This window comes from Copadichromis virginalis, linkage group LG14, assembly GCF_057382275.1.
Source record: "Copadichromis virginalis isolate Kocher_CV1m ecotype Utaka linkage group LG14, C_Virginalis_male_GT1.1, whole genome shotgun sequence".
Lineage (NCBI taxonomy): Eukaryota > Metazoa > Chordata > Actinopteri > Cichliformes > Cichlidae > Copadichromis > Copadichromis virginalis.
Window position 1 is genome coordinate 20,109,931 of NC_140631.1, and position 20,951 is coordinate 20,130,881.

General features: G+C 40.0%; 1 pseudogene; it reads left to right on the forward strand.

Moving 5' to 3' along the window:
• Positions 1–19,979: 19,979 nt before the first annotated feature.
• On the forward strand, positions 19,980–20,463 carry LOC146693847 (histone H1 pseudogene; annotated as a pseudogene).
• Positions 20,464–20,951: the final 488 nt, after the last annotated feature.

A 20,951-nucleotide genomic window follows, 5' to 3' on the forward strand; every position in this document is an offset into this window, starting at 1 on the left:
CATGGACAGTAATGCCTTTTTCAGTAACGAGTAATCTAACTAATTACATTTCAATCGTTACAACGCCGTTACCGTGCATAGCGGTGCATATCGCAAATTAGCTCGCATAGTTGTGCCGCATCTTAATGACAGTATCTTAGCTAACAATCCCAACTACCAGATTCAACTTGTAATTGGCTAAAAATAACTTAACCTACTGGTGAGAGGGACGTTGCTAGCTGGCAGTTTTTTCAAGTGATGTTGAAATTTCCACATTCCAACACTTCAAATGCTTCAGGAGCTGTCCGCTCAGCGCAGCACCAGCATCCGAAGACTCGAGACAGAATGTGTTTTTGGGACTTTGGACCAATGTTTATTTTTTCTAATCAAATCAAAAAGCTTTAATGAGCAGCTGGGTTTGTCTCGCATTAACTGATTGGACACAGAGGACATCGACATGCAGCTGATTGAACTGAAAAGCTCGACTCTGTGGGGGTCAAAGTTTGCAGAACTACGAACGCAGCTAGAATCCACAGCTGTGCGTGTTCATGGAGCTTGAATTTTCACCAGCTGGCCATCACTACCTGACAAGTTTAACTGTCTTCAGAACATTGTAGAGGCCTTATTGACAGTATTTGGCTCCACATATCTGTGTGAGCAGATTTTCTCTCACACGAAGAGTGTCCTCGGGTAGCCGTCTGAATGCTGGACACTCAGAGACATGTGTGTCTGAGTGGGAGACCAGAGATCACATTAACATGTGTATCCCTGTATTAACAAACATGCCATACTGACCCAGTTTATTTTTCTTATCATTGTTGTGAGGAGACCATAAATAGCATTTGCATTTTCTGTTGTTCATTTGCTGTTATAGAGTTCTTGTTATGGATAGAAAGTGTCTTTTTGTTTCAAAATAGCTGATAACTATTCGCTGATAGCTGCCAACATCTGCAAACAAATATAATTCTATGAAGTTGTTCTATATAGTGTGTAACTGTCAATATAGAGCGTTATTAAATTTATTGCTAATGCAATCATATGGCACACTGACTTCTGAGGAAATTTTAAATGGCACTCATCATCAGAAAGGTTGTCGACCCCTGGTCTAAGGCCAGCGCTAGCAAGCACTCTCTGCTTATGACCAAAAAAACAAAAAACAAAAAATTAGCCTTTTCGTGTTGGTGGAAAAATGTACCATGTTGACCAATCAAAAGTGATATGGCAACATGACATTTGGTTGTTTAGGAAGAGGGGGAAGTTTAGGAGTGACAGCGAGAGAGAGAAAGAGAGAGAGAAAGACAGCAGAAAAAGAGAGAGAGCGAGTTTTGAGATGTGAGAGATTTGTGACGTTTATCGTGTTTGGAGTGTGTAGTTAATGTGTAGTGTTGTGGATAGTTTTGTGTTGTGTTTCAGAACAATGAGGCGACTGCTGTCTCCAGGTAGAAAACAGGAGTGATACACCTGCTGCTGTCAGACCTGCAGGTATCAGGCTGTGATGTTTTCCTTTATAGTGGACAGAAATTTTTGAAGTGGCACAAATAATTTGTGTGGCATCTTATTGAATGCAGAACAGCTGATTGTTCTGTAAATAGTTTGAAATGGTTATTTTAAAAAGGGTAAAAGGTAAATGGCTGCAAATAACTTTGTTGTTTGCAAAACTTGTGCATATGATTTTAAAATTGACAATTTATATTTGCATTTAAAGTTATGAAATAGGATTCATTAAACATGTTTGTGGTTGTTACAGTAAAAAATATAACTTTTTTTACTTGAATTTTTTTTTTTTTGCCTGATTTTAGATCAATTGTGTTAATACAGTACGTCAAAATGAAAATATAACTGTAAATTCAGACACGTGAGGTTGTGCTGAAAACAATGATGCCAAAAAAGGCAAAGTAAATAGTTTTTAAAGGTGAAATGCAGAGGAAACATCAAAAGTAGTTAAAAATGGCCAATTATACCCTGGACCCCAGAGGGTAAAAAATTTTTTTTTAAGTAACGCAATAGTTACTTTTCAAGTAATTAATTACTTTTAGACTCTGTAACTCAGTTACTAACTCAGTTACTTTTTTAAAAGAATTAACTAGTAACTATAATTAATTACTTTTTCAAAGTAACTTGCCCAACACTGGTCATGGATTGGTCTCCCCAGAACCCAGACCTCAACATTTTTGGAGCAGTATGGGATCATCCCGAGAGAGAAGAGAACAAAAGGCACCAAACAACCAAAACAGAGCTTTGACTGTCCTTAGAGAAGCACGGAGAACTATTCCTAAAGAATAGTTCATAACTTAATGACATTATAAGAAAGCTTGTCTAAAACAGTTCACAATGTGTTGAGGAGCAAAGGTGGTCATATCAGATACCGACTTTCAAGATTCGTAAAACTGTACTAACTGTGTTCTTTATTTCCACATGTGATTGCCGATTTGGATAAATTGCTGAACTATTTTTCCCATTTTCCTCGCAAAGGATGAAGATATGAAGGGTGGCTCAAGATTTTTACACAGTAGTCTAAGAGGATAGATATTAACTGTTTATCTCGTCCATTTTTTCTCCATGTTTTTAATTCTTTTGTGCAAGCAACGTTTTCAGATTGTTTTTATGTTTAAATAGCAACTAAAGGTGATATTAGACTTATCACATATAAAAATGTCTAAAATACCAAACGGTCCAAATGATTAATTGTCATTGGCAGCACAACAGCAAGCTATGATGCAACTCAAATATTTATTTAAGCTCTTTTCTAAGATGTAAAAATAACCGTGATGATCTTTTGCTGAGCATATTTTGAAAGCCTTATTTTGAAGAGGATAGAATTTTATTTTTTTTTCAATAAATTTATTTAAAAAATATTAAATATCTTACTTTTGAAATATATTTCTAGGATTAGGCAATCTCGCTGAGGTTTGCACTCTCTAAGCCCTTTTTTGACTTATAATCTTCTTAGATATCACTCTTGACTCAAAAACACTCTATTTCCCCAGAGCAACTTTGCTTTTGAAGAATGCAAATTAGTTACTTGTAAACAGAGCGACCAAGAGAGGAAATATGAGCTACAGTCAGAGCTGTGTGGTGCAGAAAACTGAGAAATTCACCACCACCAGACTTCGGAAGCTTTTATTTTAATTGCCCAACAGCATAATATCTTGACTTTTACTAACAAAAGCCATTTTCCCTCTTGTGCATGCTGTAGCATAGCCTATCAGGAGGTGACAATGAACTCTTTAGTTGTTGGTGATTTAATCTTTTTTCCATTTATATGCTAAGTCTGGCGCAAAATGGTTTTGTGCCACCATCATCTTCTATGATCTTAATCTTTCTGACACTAAATGGAAATTCACTGTGCATGTCCCTGAACTGTCTGCACTGCTCACATCCCAACCACAGTAAGTAGGCAAGTGGTCAGGACCTGTGTGGCATGAGGCTTCTTCTCATAGGAGTCCCAGAGAAAGTGTTTAAGTCACTCTGGAGTCTTAGTAGTAAGACTTCAGAGTGTGGTATGAAAGAGGATTGTTTCTGACAAGGACCATGAGGGTCTGAATATTATTACAGTCCTGAGGGATGCAGAGAAAATAGAACAGAAGGACAAATGAGGCTGTAGTAACTCACCACCAAGAGGATACGAATGCTTGGGCTTCGGGACAAAACAGTAATACAAGACAAGACAACTGTCTAAGGACAAACTATGGTACCTAGAAAAAAACACCCAAGGCTGCAAAACTTGACATAAAATTGCTGCTTGTTTTGGACCATAACCTTTTATTTCTTTTTGTACTTTCAAGTTTGTTGTAGTATAGAGGAAATACGTAGAATATAAAAGGTAAATATTAATTTAATATAATAATATAATCATATACAATTGTGTCAGCCACACATTACACAGGTGCCATGTGAGGTGAATAGCCTTGGCTATCTCATTCCAAAGCAAGACTTTTCTGGGAATCCTTGGGGCTCGGCATTGAAGCAGATGCTATTTTAATACATACCACCCAGTTTAGGGTAGGCCAACATCATAGTCCTTCAAGTTCATATGCGTGTGAAGACAGACAAGAAAATACTTCAAGCATGCATAGTGGATAGTGCAAGTCAGGGTGCTAACTAAAATTAAGCTCTCGGGTGCTGTGGCTTATTGGGTCATAATGATATTCTCCTATTATTCTCAGGGCACCCAGAAAAACTACACTGAAAGTATTTTTGGAGGATGGAAGTGGCTTAGAGGAGGCTTGGTCCATCATTAGCTGCTGCACGCTAACTCTTCAAACCTTAATGAAATATTCAGTGTTGTGCTGGAATGTCTGCAGCTGTACCCGGCTTCAACAAGATTACCATCATTTATTAAGACACAACAATGGGCGAGGCAGAGGAAGTAAAAGCCCATACAACCCCCTTAGGTATTTATGAGAACTCTAATCTATCAAAGAAGACATTTTTGTTAAGACAAGACTCATGTAGATGTGCCCTTTCTTGATTCATCCGTCATTTGCCGTGCTTGTGCTTTGGCTTTACAAGCTGTAGATTCAGTCCACTGAACTTTTGTTCCATGTGGAGAAGATGCTTTTCATTATGCACCGGTGAACAACACTAAAAGGAAAGTTTTCATTTCATTTGAAAGATGAAAGTGTGCTCTATGTCCCTCAAGGTTGCTCTGGCTCTTTAAATGTCAAATGATTACTGCAGTTCTTAACAATTCATTTTTTCTGTTCTTAAATTTTAAAAGTTCACTGTCCTTTGATTCAGCATCCCAGAACATTCACACCTCATTGACTCGATGGGTTGCTGATTGAAAATCTTGCAGTGACATAGGTTATCAGCAGATTTCTATGTTGGCAGATCATCAATACACACTTCACTGCCTTTTTTCCCTTCTAATAAAACAATCAATTTGCTTTTGTTTGAAGGGGCATGCATGGTTGAGGATTATCATGCTTGATTTCTTCTCTTGGTAGGCAGAGTGCAAATAATGAATAACAGTGATAATAATACATTTTAGATCGCTTAAGGCATCAATATACTCTCCATCTTTAATGTGAGGAAATTTAATCTAAACACTTGCTGGCTGGAATAGGAGCATGAATATATTTATGATGATCTTGTCAATTACGTAAATGAAGGCACAATGCTGATATTGACCTCTTGGCATTGTCTTACAACAATGACTGCACTGTTATTATACTCATATATATATATATATATATATATATATATATATATATATATATATATATATATATATATATATATATATATATATATATATATATATATATATATATAATATGCAGAACAGAGTGATAACAGAAGCAGACTCGCAAGGACACAAAGTCATGAGGTTTAGGGTGTTTGTAAAGCCGGCATGTGTATGCAGACTTGAAGAGGATATTGGACTACAGCTGCTCAGCGTGTATGGCCTTGATTGAGTGGCTATTACTTTGACAGCAGAAAGCAATATCAAGATAAAAAAAAACGTTGATTAAGAGAAAAAAAACATGTTTCCTTTAGCTCATCTATATGATGAGCCGTGGGATCATTCTGATTTCACCTGCCATAACCTTGACTGTGGAAACTGCTTTTACAGCAGATGTGTAGGTGGATGGATTCTGTGGACCCGGTATGGGCTTTGGATGATGGAAATTTATACTTATGTTCTAAAAAATGAATACATATATAAATAAATATCAGTTTTGTCATTTCACAGTGCCTGTTATTTAACTAACTAACTTGTGTTTTGTTTTTATATAGATTTTACAAAGCTTTGAGTTGCAGATGAAGAACAAAATCAGAAAATAAATATTTTACTTTTTACTATATACTGTCTGAAAGAGATGCAGACTAAAAAACGACTTTACCAGTTACAGCAGCATTCTTGTGAGAATTATTCAACAAGAACAAATATGCCAAAAGCTATGAAAAGGACATTTATTTCCATAAAAATTATGCGGTACTTTGCCCTCTCTTTTTATCCATTATGAGTACATCATATGCAACTTTGCTTAGATGATAAATGAAGGTTGCATATGAAGGTATTTGATATGCACAGAAATGTATTTAGATATAAAATATGTGTTCAATATAAAACCAACCATGTGCGCTGGTATTATGCCTGAATTGGGCTATTCGGGCATTTCAACATTCTTGCTTTTGAGCAGGGTCGAGTCACACTTTTGTTGATGTCACAGGAAAATTCTTGCAAGTTAAAATTCTCCATACCAAACATATGATACAGCTAAACTTTATATGCAAGCCAAATAATGCACTGCAGGATAATGAAGAGTGAGTGCTATTTAGCCACATTTGAAAACAACATTAGCTCGAAATTCACATTGAAAATTAACTGAAAATTTTATTTCGTTATTGTTTGTTTTTAGGTCAAATAACCTACAATACAGTGCACATCAGGAAAGCATTTAATATAACACTATATGTAAATGTGTAATTTCTAGACAGTTCAATACTTTAGTGAAACACCTCAAATCAAAGCTAAAAGTCTGCAATTCACTCAAATTTTGATTGATTTTAAATCCATCGGGGTGGTGTACAGGCTTAAAAACATATGGACTTAACTCCATTTGTGAAAATAGTTATTTTATTTGCTGTGCATTAATATGTCACTTCACAAAGTCAAATAAGAAAACTGAAAATCTGAACATGAACCTAGCTTGAATGTGCCCCTCAGAGTCTGAGGTGATCAAAGCTTTACAGCGTGGTTTAGATCTTTATCTTTACATCATTTACACCCTTTTCAATTTTAATGTGCCATTTTGTTTTCATGCAAAGTTAATGAAAACTTTGCATGAAAAGAGATCAGAAGACATCTCTGCTGATCTACTGGAATTTTCCCACACAACCGTCTCTTGAGTTTCCTGTGAATGGTACGAAAAAGAGGAAATAACCGTTGAGTGGCAGTTCTCTAGGTGAAAAGGCCTTGCTGATGTCAGTTTCCTGTTCTTAGCTGACAGGATAGCACCTGGTGTGGCTTTCTGTTGCTGTAGGCTGCTGTAACTTAGGATCAGCCAAATTGGAAAAATCTGAAAAAGTGTTACCTGAAACAGAAGGTGGTGTAATCGTGTGGATGACATTTTATGGCCATACTTTGGGTCACTTAGTACCAAATGAGCATTGTCTAAAGGCCACATCCTGAGTATTGCTGCTGATCATGGCTGAGTCCATAAGGATAACACATGTCACAAAGCTCAAATAATCTGACACTGAGTTAACTGTACGATTATTCCACCTCAAATCATCATGTCTTCGATTTACATGCTGTAAAACTGTTATGGTACAGTTTGATCATACATACATATATAGTTTTCAAGATATTTTGAAAAATACTCAGTCGATCCACTTTCAAACCATTTTGTTGCACATTGAAAAAGACAGCTAGTCACAATTTCTGAATAGTTGAATTTTAGAAAACTGTGAAATGAAATACACAATGTTTTATAAATGAAATTCTTAGTCACAAAAATGATGAAATTGACATTCTCTCTCTCCCTCTGTATACAGTGGGGCAAAAAAGTATTTAGTCAGCCACCGATTGTGCAAGTTCCCCCACTTAAAATGATGACAGAGGTCAGTAATTTGCACCAGAGGTACACTTCAACTGTGAGAGACAGAATGTGAAAAAAAAAATCCATGAATCCACATGGTAGGATTTGTAAAGAATTTATTCGTAAATCAGGGTGGAAAATAAGTATTAATATTGTTAATGTGTTTTAACTGCATAGAAGAAAGAGGTCAAGAAATTATAGATTTTTATTTGCTGTTATTGTTCAGCAAATAACATGATAATGACTGAAATAGAATCAATTAAAGTTTGAATTTTTCAATGTCAGCCGTTTTAGACTTTAATCAGTTAGATATCTAGCTAATTAATATTGTTGCATTAGATGAATCAGATGAAAATTATATTTGTGTAATCCAAAGGCTTTGTGAGTGAACTATAAGTGCAGTTTAAATAAGTGGTTTCTATATAACTGGATAATCTGCAGTAGTGTAATAAAGTTTAAAGTAAGACAGGGATTTGGCCAGCTATAGGTTAGGGGTAGCACTAATCATTAAGCTGATGATGACCTTAAGTAGTGCTTGCCAGATTTTCACTTTCAGGTGTTAGCAGCCACAATATGATGGTTTGTGTAACATTTGCTAACATGTCACTGACAGCACTCACCTTAACCCACAGAGAACATTAAAGGTCAGATCCACAGCGGCAGTGCAGGTCAGCTGATCAGTTCGACCTGTAAAAGACTAGACTCCACTAGAACTCAGTGTGCCAATCAAGTTTGAGAGTTCTTCTGAGGTGAGCCATTTTTTCCTCACTGCTAGAGTGCTAGACTGGATCTCAGGGGTTTCCCCACTTGCCAAATCCCATTTTAACCTTTGATTAAACTATATAATAAAATAATTGGAGGCCCCTTTTTATACACCACTGTAATTTTAAGCTCCACTTTATGCATCAAAATGACAGTTTTTTCTGATTAGTCCACTGTAAACCCATTACTCTAAATAATGCTTTTTCTGTGTTTGGTAAACACTGAAAAATTCTCCAGTCCTGAAGCTGAAACTCCTTCCTCAGCATGTTTATGAAACTAGCTGTGATACGTTTCTCCCTTGACTGCTTTGTCTTATTGGAATCAATGGGAGACCAAGTGGTTCACTCACTCCATTAATTTGATATCATGGAACTGCCACTTTGTGCAAACCCTAAAGTAAAATATATAAGACAACCCTGCACTTGTTTAGTGGTGGCCATAGGAGACCGCCTCCAGCTAGAAGAAAAACAGGAACAGTGGCCTGAGTGGCATCATGGGTTAAAGCCATGTACATAAACAGGTCAATAAGCAATTTGAGATGAGGTTTTATCATTAAAACCACCACAGACAGACTGCAAGACAGTGTCCGTTCTCTTCATTCTAAAGGCATTTGCTTTGTTTTGGAGTTTTTCTGAAAATATATTCAGTTATGCTGAAAAGAACAAAAGCCTCAAGGCAGTAACTCACTTAAGTGCTGCATTCATTTTGAATGGACGGGGCATAAACCTGAGCAGTCTGATTTGCAAAGTAAAGACTTTTTTATATCTTCAGTGAGAATGCATTGGACCTTTAAAGAGTTTAAGATTTTATTATCTATATTAATATAATGCAGACTCTGCAGTATCAGTGGATTTCTGGTTACAAAAAGAAAGAAAAAAGAAAAAGAAAGAAAAGGCTGACCTTGCTCCTCACTTATCACATACTTAAATTAATGCTGTGTGATTAATGCTGTGAACAAGTGTATTGAAATTAAAACTGCGATTTTGTTTTATTTCATATTTAACACTGCTTCACTATAAAAAATAATTTGCAAAGTAATCGAGGAAAAACAAAAGTGACCGAACAATAAAACCAGCTGACCATCAAATGTGAATTACAGCCTTGAGCTCAAAGTAGAGGTGCATCAATAACTGCCACAGGGTCAGAGTCATCCATCTGCCTGTTTTATCCCTCTCACCATCATCAGTTCATTACCAAACATACAGCAAGTCAATAATGTCAGAGAAACATTCTGCTGTCCATTATCAGTGATCCTTATGAAAAATCTTCAGTATGTGTTTTTCAGAGAGCTGTCTGTGTTCTGATGAGCAGCTATTTGAGCACATACTGAACCCCAGTCAAAATCACTCCGTTGCAAGGACACCGATTCATTGTTCACCTATGTTAGAGTGAACGCCAAGAGAACGAAACATAAAAGAAAATGTTCCACTTCTGCTCTTACATTTGGCTTAGTGAAGGCAAATTACCACAAGGTTTTATACGCCTTGTATAAATATGCGCTAAACTTTATCAAGCATGTTTATCAGGGAGCTACATCAACATTGACTTTTTTTATGCTGTGCAGATCCAGATTTCTTTAGAATTACACAAAAAATTATTCACTTTGATGCAGGTTGCAGTTTCTAGTTCATGTATTTTTAGATTTTTAGATTTTGTTTATGTGAACAACTTATAGTATACAACAAAATGATTGGGTGTGGATCAAAAGTTAGTGATGGTGATCTTTGCTTATATAGCTTACCAGGGCTCCTCTTGGAAACACCCAGAACCTATTCTAACTGTTGTCAAACAACTTCTTTATTGATACATGTTGAAGTGTCAAGACTCGTCTTAATGGGGGAAAGAATAAAAAAAAAACTTGGATATTTCACTGGAAAAAGAAGGGATTACTAATCATTTATGCTAAAGACTAAACATGAATATGCTTGCCCACTGACTCCTAAGCAGCATGTCAGCTGTAACAGCGCAAGAGATACTGAATATGAAACTCGGGGCCGATCTGCCAAACACTGAGCTCTAATTGCTGGTTCCATTTCATTTGTTCTGTCCTGGAAAAAAGTCACATCAGGCTCGTATGTATAATTAAATCATTTTTGTTGTCATTTGTGTACTCTAATGTGAAATAGCTACAATAAGACAATCATTATTATGGGCTTTGAGCAGGAAGCAAGTGCTCTAGAGGTTAGCTTTTCAACAGCTGCTCCAAAAGCAAAAAAAGAGTTGATTGAAAAAAGAGAATTTACATTTCAGATTATTTGTTTTGTAACTTAACTGTGAAGGCAACTTTTTTTTTTTAAATCTGCCTTTATTTTATCATGTTGATCAACATCCCCACAGACTATGTATTAATTCCCCACAGTACAGGATAGACCATCGTTTGCTTTGATTATTATTTTCTCATTCATACAAACGGCTTAGCTGTTCCTGTGCATATATGGGCCCATCACCGTGCAGCTGTGGTTTCCTGCATGTGTAATACATGCTGGATTTCCTCCTCTCTGTCAGAATGACAACCCTTCAGTTTGAATTTGTTTTGAGTAAGAGGATGAAGTCACAGGGAGCCACATTCACATGCCGAGTAACGTTAAGTGAAAATTGTGTTGGTGCACAAGTGCGAGTGGTAAGATGAACATAGCAGGCACTCCGCAACACAGTGCCCAACAGGGAGATGACTCAGATTTTTGGCAAGAAACTTTTTGATTATGAATGGCATTTAATGACTTCATTGCATGGGGATCCATGGCTGAGCAGCCATTGTGTCATATCATGGGGGGTTTACTTTAACAACACCACTTCTTGTTTTGTACTGGGCTTGGTACTTTTTATTTCACCTTTTTCACTCACAGATTCAAGCATCTTCCAAGCTCTTGCCCTACAGAGACAATGAGAGGAAAATGTCAAATAATAATTTTCTTTTTATTTAACACATGGAACAGATGTTACATAAAGTATTACGTTTTCAGAATCAGAATCAGAATCGTGTTTATTGGCCAAGTATATGTGCAGACACATACAGGGAATTTGGTTCCGGTAGATGGTGGCTCTCAAGCACAGCAATGTAAATCACACACACACACACACACACACACACACACACACACACACACACACACACACACACGTGTCTATATACACACATTACACATGCATACACATACATACACAAAGCTTTGTAAACCAACTATAAATAACTAATCTAAACTTATATACATAAAATACAGAAATGAATGAGGTGGAATGAATACTACAGAATGTACATAAGGTGCAGTTGCAGTCTGGCAGTGTGACAGCTCAACTGTTTAGGAGGGAGATGGCGAGGGGAAAGAAACTGTTCCTGTGTCGGGTGGTCCTGGTCTGCAGGCTTCTGTACCGTCTGTAGGTTTCCTTCTAATGGAGCCTTAGCTTGACGCTCCGCTTGGTCCCTCTTTCCTTATCCACAAAAAACAAAAAACGAAACCGCAGTCCTTGATAGCTTCTCAATATTTACTTCAAAAGTCCAAACAGGTACACAGCAACAGAATTCCAAATTACAAAAACTTATAAAGGTCAATTCAAAATGGATGAAGAGAGATTGCGAGGTCAAAAAACCATATGGCTCCACTCTCCTCTCGCCCAACTTCCTGTTTTCTGCACTATCAAAATAAAAGCATACATTTCAAATTAAACTGCATGTAGGCTTCTACATTACCGGCCCCTAATTGTTATCAATGTCTTTGAAACAATTACTACAAAATCTTTAACTTAAATAAAAAGATCTATGGCTACATCACTTAACTGAACTTCAACTATCTTAAAAGAATCTTCTTTCTCTTTCCTCCCCTCAGAGGAAACTAGTTCTTGATTTTCGAAGAGTGCATCAATTATCTTCAGCTTCTTGCAAAAGGCACAGCTTTGTAACTGGTCGACAAAGCTCATTGGTCTTGGTCTTTACTTTCACCTGACGCACCAGACCTTTCTGGTCTGGAAAGGTCTCTACGATTCTTCCTAGTGGCCATGAATTTCTGGGTGCTGTGTCATCTACGATCAGCACAACGTCACCAACATGGAAATTTCTCTTAGGTGTAGTCCATCGTTGACGCTCTTGGAGCTGCATGAGGTATTCCTTGCACCAGCGTTTCCAAAAAATGTCTGCAAGATATTGGATTTGTCTCCACCTGCGATTTACATACTGGGCATCCTTGTTGAAGATTCCTGGGGGTAATTCTGGCTTAACCTTCAGCAACAGGAGATGGTTGGGTGTTAAAGCCTCCAGGTCATTGGGATCTGAAGATTCCTTTGTAATAGGCCTGCTGTTTATAATAGCCTCAGCTTCACACAGCAAGGTGTGGAGACCTTCTTCATCCAACAGTTGTTCTTTTACTGTGACGTTCAAAATTTTTCTCACTGAGCGGATGAGTCTCTCCCAGCTTCCTCCATGGTGAGATCCTGCTGGTGGATTAAAATGCCATTGGATCCCCCTTTGCTGCAATGATTTTATGATCATACTGGAGTTCCATTCTTTAATTGCTTTCTTTAACTCACTGTTAGCTGATCGGAAGTTGGTTCCATTATCCGAGTACATCTCTTTAACTTGTCCTCTTCTGGCAAGGAATCTTCTGATGGCGTTGAGACACGCATCAGTGTCAAGTGAAGATGCAACCTCCAGATGTACAGCTCGTGTGGTAAGACATGTGAAAATGACACCATATCTTTTTACTTGACTTCTTCCCCTTTTTACCAGGAATGGACCAAAGTAGTCAACACCTACTTTGGTGAACGGAGGGTCATCAGGCAGGATCCTGCATTTTGGTAAATCTGCCATTATTTGTTTGCCAGTACTTCCGTGTAGCCTTTTACAGGTGACACATTTTGACAAGAACCTTCTAATGGCTCCATTTGCTCCAGGGATCCAAAATTTTTGACGCAGATGAGCCAACATGTGATTCCGTCCGGCGTGAGCTGTAACATCATGGGTATGTCTTAACACAAGCTGTGTGATATGTGACTCCTTTGGCAAGATGACTTGCTGCTTAGCATCATCTGGCATCGCTGCTCGACTCAACCTTCCTCCAACTCTTATGACTCCATCTTGCAGTACTGGAGTCAACTTGTAGAGAGAGCCTTTTTTCTTCACCCTTTGATGTTCTTTCAGCATTGCCAAGTCCTGTTCAAAACTTTGCTTCTGACAGTACTTCACAATTTCCATTTCTGCTTTAGACAAATCATCACAGGTTAGATTTTTTCCCTTGAAAGCTTTCTTGAATTGGCTCATCCTGATTTCCTCACTCATTGTGCTTGCTTCCTTTCTCTTTGCTATTAATTCCTTAAGCAAACTCTTCAGTTTCATGAACCAGGCTACAGCACGCTTTAGCTTTGTCCAAGATGAGTAGTGATTCATCAGCTGGTCTACTGCGTCTTTGAGCCCTTGCATCTGAATGACATGTGTCTGAGCTTCTCTTTTGACCTCTAAGTCATCAAAATCCAGCATTCTGGGATCTGGATTCTTCGGCCACTGATCTTCTGAGCAGAATAGGAAACTTGGTCCCGAAAGCCAATCGCCACATTTTAAGAATGCTGCAACAGTCTGTCCTCTAGAGACATGATCTGCTGGATTCAAAGTGGTATTGACATATCTCCACTGCCGAATGTGAGAATGGCTCAAGATTACTGAGATCCTATTAGAAACAAAGGTCTTGAATCTTGTGCCTTCACTATTCAAGTACTTTAGCACAGCCGTGCTATCTGTCCAAAAAACAGATTCATGCAGTTCTACTTCTAGTTCCTTCTTTAGAAGTTTATCCATCTTCACTGCAACTGTTGCGGCAATCAGTTCCATTCGTGGGATGGTTGGACACTTCAAAGGTGCAACCCTTGCCTTTGCCATTACCAAGGTGGACTGAGTCTCGCCACTTGCATTGCGCAGCAACAGGTAGCTTGCTGTGCCATAAGCGTCTTTGCTTGCGTCAGCGAAATGATGCAACTGCGCAAAGACTGGTGCACCAAACTGCTTTGACTTGATGCTCCTGTCAACTCCAAAGTCGTCAAGCCTTTGCAAATCTGCAACCCACTTATTCCAGCTCTTAATGACGTCCTCCGGTAGGTATTCATCCCAGCCGTATTTCCTCCAACATAAATCGTGCAAGATTTTTTTTGCACACAGAATCACCGGAGCAACAAATCCCAGTGGATCAAAGATGGAGCTGAGAAGGGAAAGCAGTCCTCTTCTAGTGTTCGGTCTGTTTTTAAGGTTGATCTTGAACTTGAACTGATCTGATTCAGCACACCACTGAATTCCCAATGCTCTTTCCATCGGCAAATTACTCTCGTCCGGATTCAGAACTTTAAATCCTTGTGCTCTTTCTTCATCAGGAATTGAGTTGAGCAACTTTCTGCTGTTGCTTGACCATTTTGTTAGTCGAAATCCGCCTTTTGCCAACATGTTCCTCAAGTCAGAACACAGGGTGATTGCTGCATCTTCCTCTGCAATTGACTTAAGACAGTCGTCCACGTAAAAATTTTTCTTGACTGTCCTTGCAGCTTCTTGACCAAATTCCCTTTCGAAATCAGTAGCGCATTTCTGAAGTGCAAAAGATGCAACACTTGGCGAAGAGGTGGCACCAAAGATGTGGACCAACATTTTGTGTTCTGCAAGCTTCTCCTTGTAATTCTCATCAGACCACCAAAGAAACCTGAGGAGATCTGTATCTTCCTTGCTGACTCTGACCTCTGGTTGTGCTGCTGACTTAGTAACCCTGGACCTGACAGCAGCCTTCGACACTGTTGATCACAACATACTGCTATCCCGCCTTCAACATTGTGTCGGTTTAAAGGGCACTGTCTTAAAGTTTTTCCAGTCCTATTTGAATAATAGGAGTTTTTCTGTTCACCTTGGTGAACTGTCATCTCCCAGAGCTCCTTTAACCTGTGGCGTACCTCAGGGGTCCATACTAGGCCCCCTGTTGTTTATTCTGTACTTGCTCCCTCTGGGCGATGTGCTCCGTAAACATAATGTGTCCTTCCACATCTTTGCCGATGATATTCAGATCTACCTCCCTCTGAGGTTGAACTGCAATGTTTCTTTGCAGCCGCTACTCTCCTGCTTGTCTGACATTAAGACTTGGATGACTCTTAACTTCTTACACCTTAATGAAAGCAAAACTGAAGTCATTGTGTTTGGGCTTCCTAAAGATCCCAACTTCTCTCTTGACTTTTTGGGACCCCTAACCTCCGATTGCACTTCTTCCATTAAGAGTCTTGGTGTTATTTTTGACAATGCTTTTAAACTTGATAAACAAATCAGCTCTGTAGTTAAGGGATCTTTTTATCATTTGCGGATTTTAGCCAAAGTCAAGTCTTACCTTTGCAGGAACGATCTAGAAAGAGTGGTCCATGCTTTTATTACTTCACGGCTAGACTACTGCAATTCCCTCTATGCTGGCCTAGATCGTTCCTGTCTACATCGCCTTCAACTGGTGCAGAACGCTGCTGCTCGCCTGTTGACCGGTTCAAAAAAAAGAGAACACATCACTCCGGTTCTCTGCTCTCTCCACTGGCTCCCAGTTGCCTTTAGGATTGATTTTAAAATCTTATTGCTGGCTTTTAAGGTTTTAAATGGCACTGCACCTTCTTACCTGTCAGAACTCCTTAGTACTTATCGCCCCAGGAGATCTTTGAGGTCAGCCGACCTGATGCTTTTAGATGTTCCCAGGTATAAATTAAAGACAAAGGGAGAGAGGGCGTTTGCTGTGGCTGCACCCAGACTGTGGAACAGTTTACCTCCTCACGTCAGACTCTCCAAAAGCCTAGAAACTTTTAAAACCACTCTTAAAACTCACCTCTTTTCATTGGCTTTTAGAAAGGTTTAATTTATTTGTTTTATATATTTTTATTTCATTTTTATCAGCGAGGTGTTATTACGAAATTGTGTTCTATTGTATTTTTATCTGTATTTACTGTACAGCACTTTGGTCAGCCTTGGTTGTTTTTAAATGTGCTCTATAAATAAACTTGACTTGACTTGACTTGACTTGACCTGGTGGAACATGGCCTCCACATCAGCCATTACTGCCACAATCTCCTGTCGAAACCTCAGGAGGACTCCCACCAGTGAGCTTGTCAAATCCGGTCCCTGCAAGAGATGCTGGTTCAGCGATGTTCCTTGAAAGCTTGCCCCGCAGTCGAAGACAACACGTAACCTTTGCTTGACCGGATGTCTCACTCCATGATGAGGCAAATACCATGTTCGTCCCTCCAGTGACTTACATTCAGCATCGTTCAGTTTGATCGCGTAACCCTTTTTTAGGATATCATCCATATATGCAACATATTCCTCGTAAAACTTGACATCTCTGGTGAATCTTTTCTGTAAGTTCAGCGCACGTTGCACTGCGACTTCTCTGTTGCTTGGCAAGCACAGCGCCTTGCTTCTCACTGGAAGACAAATACTATAATGGCCATCCTCCAGTTTTGCAGACTGAGACACCATGTTCAGAAACTGACGATCTTCCTTGGACATTTCAAGATTTTCGTCTTGTCCTGCATTAGGAAAGTCCTGCTTAAACTGTAGCTGCCAGAGCTCTTCCAACCTGGCTACTGATATCCTATTCACAGTCACTTGTGCCGATCTGTTTCTCCCACTCATGTCGCCTCCACTCCTAAGTGGTCCATTTACTGTCCAACCTAATATTGTTCTCACTGCGTAGGGTCCATTGTCCACGCTGTTTACCACCTTAAGCGGTTCCATGGCTTTGGGAATGTTAGAGTTTGTATTGTTGATTGTCATTTATGCTTAGAAATATTTAACCATAGATGCTTAGAGGTGTATAATCAATTGTGTAGTGATAAGTTGTGTGATCTTTAACAGGCTACAGAGGCTTGGTGTGTATTCCACACTAGAATGCACACCTACATCCTGGGAGCACGGGAAGAGGTCGCATCTTGTCTTAATTGTTTTGTGGTAGGATTAACGTAGCTACGTCTGTTCTAGTCTAAGTGCTTTTTTGTTTAGATGAACTGCTGGACTTCCTCACCGGGGGGGCCCTCTTCCTGACCAAGGATGTTTGACCCTTTGATCAGCAACACACACACACACACACACACACACACACACACACACACACACACAGGCAAGGTACTCTTTGTTTGTATGTAGACGTCGTATGTTAATGAACCTATGCATATTCATGTAACCTCAATAAAAGGACAGTGTTACGGGAGGACGGACGAGAGCAACTGGGGTCAAGCGAAGGGACGGCGCTCTGTCCGGTCTCTCCCGTGCACGAGTAACATGAAGAACTTTGCCTATTTGTGTCTTGCTTAGCAGTGTAATTATATTGTCTTCAACGTTCCAGCGGATGGGTTCAAGCTACAAACCTATCATTAATTGGTCCTTCGATGCCGGAGCCCTGGAATCGCATTCACCGAGGGGAGGAGAGGCACGCTGAAAGACTGACGTCAGCCAGGAAGTTCCTGTGGATTCGCGGTCTGTCTTTTCTCCTCGATGAATGACGGTCGGCGGGATTCGGGCTGATATTACACTCTAAGCAATGCCAAGTAAGTTTAAAGAGGCCGACTCTATAACCGTGTCGTTGTGCAGTCTCCGCCACTGTGTGAGGCGTTGAGAAGAGCCCGACTCTATAACCGTGTGGTTGTGCAGTCTCCGCCACTGTGTGAGGCGTTGAGAAGAGCCCGACTCTATAACCGTGTGGTTGTGCAGTCTCCGCCACTGTGTGAGGCGTTGAGAAGTTCGCTACTTTGTGGAGCGATACCCGGGTTCCTTGCTACTTTGTGGAGCAAGAGGTTCCTCGCTACTTTGTGTGGCGAGAGGTGAGTTCTCCGCCACTTTGTGGGGCGTTGAGAAGTTCCGCGGGGTCCAGATTGTGCTGGACGGTAGGCCTATTTTGTGTTGTTGTCATTGTCGTCGTCGTTGTTGTTGTTGTTGTGTGGGTGTGTGCGGAGCAGAACATGTGGTCTGTGACACCGACTGTTGTTGTTATCATGGGTTTCTAAGCAACCAAGAGTAAGTCGGAGGGAGACAGACGTTTGTGCTGGACTTTGCTCCTGGCAGCACAAAGTATTTATGTAATGAGAGAGAGAGCGACGGCTCCACAGCTGCGCGGGTTCACGCGAGCGCGGTCACGCGGGTTTCACGCGGACCTGAGCCGTGCGGTTAATCGCAGGCTTATAAATGGAAGAGATTCAAATGTTAGAAGTTTTCAGAAAACACACTAGCCTTGAAGAGCGTGTGGAGACCATAGACGTAATTGAGGTGGATAGTTGTTAAAAGTAATCTACATTAAGCTTGTGGTTGCTTAAATTCAGTACGATGACATGTGAGGTGAAGTGATATAGGTAAATATTTAAACTAATGAAGTGCATAGAGGCACTTGACCTGTGTGGAAGACTTTCGTCTTATTATGAACCATTGTTGAGATGTAGAGCACACCTGTGAAAACAACTAATATGCTGAACCCTGTATGAAACATCTAAAAGTACATGATGGAGAAGCTGAGTTGAATATGAAAGTGTAAGACTTTGCCGCTGTGGGCAGAGCAACTACTGTGTGATGTTGCGTTGCAGTTTTTTTTCTGAGCTGATGAGCAAACTACACATTATCAGATCGAGAGCTGTCTGAGAACTACTCTAAGAGAGGGAAACAGCACTATGTTAACTGTGATAACTGGAGTGTGCAGCGTTTCCATGAGCAGTTTTCCTGAATCTTGACTCTTGTGTGTGGAGTGTTCATAGCATCAGCATTATGTTTTTGTTTATTTGTTTTGTTGGGTTGGAAATAATTAAATAAACATGTGATCATGCCTATGGATCACCATGGCACATATCTCCAGCCATATGATTTATTTATGCAGCTGACAAAGTGAGTGGGAATGTGTCTGACATCACAGTGTTTTGGTGCACTGTGCAAGAGTAATTGCCTTTGATTGTGAGTGACAGCGGTGATTTTGCAGGTCGCCAGCTATTGTAAAAAAAAAAAAAAAGAGTGAATAAGAGGGAGAATTTATATTGTAAGAAAAAAATAATCATAGGAAAAAGGTTTTGTGTTGATCAACCAAAAAAACAACTATAATTTCATTTTCTGCTTTTAAGAAAGGATTGTTCACAAAAACACAGAGCGAGAGAGAGAGAGAGATATGTGTTGATTAAGCATTGATGATAATAATGAAAATGTCTTAGTTGTCACTTTCAGGTGAAAAGCAGACCTGAATCAATTTTCCACATGCAGCGGTCGGAAGAAAAGTTATAGTTTAACAATTGGAAACGTTCAAGCCAAGTTTCTGGCTGACTTATTTACAGCACGATCTGTCTCAAAACTCTCACTCTTCCCTGAAAAAACCTGATCAGCAGCGGCAGTATCGGAGCAGAGGCTGCAGAAGCAACCTAACAAAGCATCAGAGAAGAAGAAAAGCAAACCCATCTTCCTGTCTGATTGGATGAATTCCACGGAAGGGCGAGCAAGATGACGGCGTGAAGAAGAGTTTTTGTTTGAGCGCTTAGCACGAGACACTTATTTGACGTCTTTCTGGCTTTCGGGACTTTTTTGGAGATCAGCGCGCTAAGCTTGCTGGATTTGAGGCCAGGTTCTGCGGCGGCAGCATGTCGAAATGCTCAGAAAGGACTGAGTGACTCGGGCAAGCCACATGCGGCTAGCATGCTGGCTAGCGACCATAGCTACATGAAAGAAATGGACCCTTCATGATGCGCTCAACGTGCCGGCGCTGTGGTGGGAAGGGCTCCATCATAAACACGCCCTGCGCCCTGTGCAGAGGTTCAGGCCAAGAAGAAGAAGACGACGACTTCCAATCCCAAGAAGGTCGGCCCCAGCGTGGGCGAGCTGATTGTGAAAGCCGTGGCCGCTTTCAAGGAGCGCAACGGCGTGTTCGCGGCCGCTCTCAAGAAGGCTCTGGCTGCCGGAGGCTACGATGTGGACAAGAACAAGGCCCGTGTCAAGACCGCCATCAAGAGTCTGGTGGCGAAGGGCACTCTGGTGCAGACCAAGGGCACCGGGGCCTCCGGATCCTTCAAGATGAACAGGGTTACTGAGACCAAAGCTAAGACGCCCGCCGCGGCCAAAGCCAAGAAACCGGCAGCAGCTGCTAAGAAGTCGCCCAGGAAGGCAGCAGCAGCAGCACTTCAGCCACTAGCACGAAGTCAACCGCATCAGAGGACAATAGAATGAGAGTGGTGAGAACACAAATTTTATTTTTAATGTGGGAAATCAAAATTTGGGTTAGCAAACCTGGGGAAAAGAAAACTGACTGCTTAAGTTGGAAAATTGAGACGGAGTCTGAAACATTGCGAAAATAGAAACATATACAAAATCACACACACACAAGCAGAACATGCATTAACCCTACTAACAATTCCAAACACAAAATGACTCATGAAGACTCATAGCACATTAGTTAAGAAATGATTAAATAATAGCAGAGAAGTGTGTAGGAAAGGCAGCTTTTAAGAACATGCTCTGCTGGAGATGCAGCTCCACAGACATGCATTAAACCTGCCTAATAACAAACACACATGCAATGAAAATTAGCTTGTTATCTTTCATCAGTGTTAAAATAGTGTCAATTTAGCAGACACTTGTTATTAAATACTGAATGTATCCAATGCGAAAAATTGACTCTCTGGGTTGCAGGACAACAGTTTAACCTTTGATCCTGG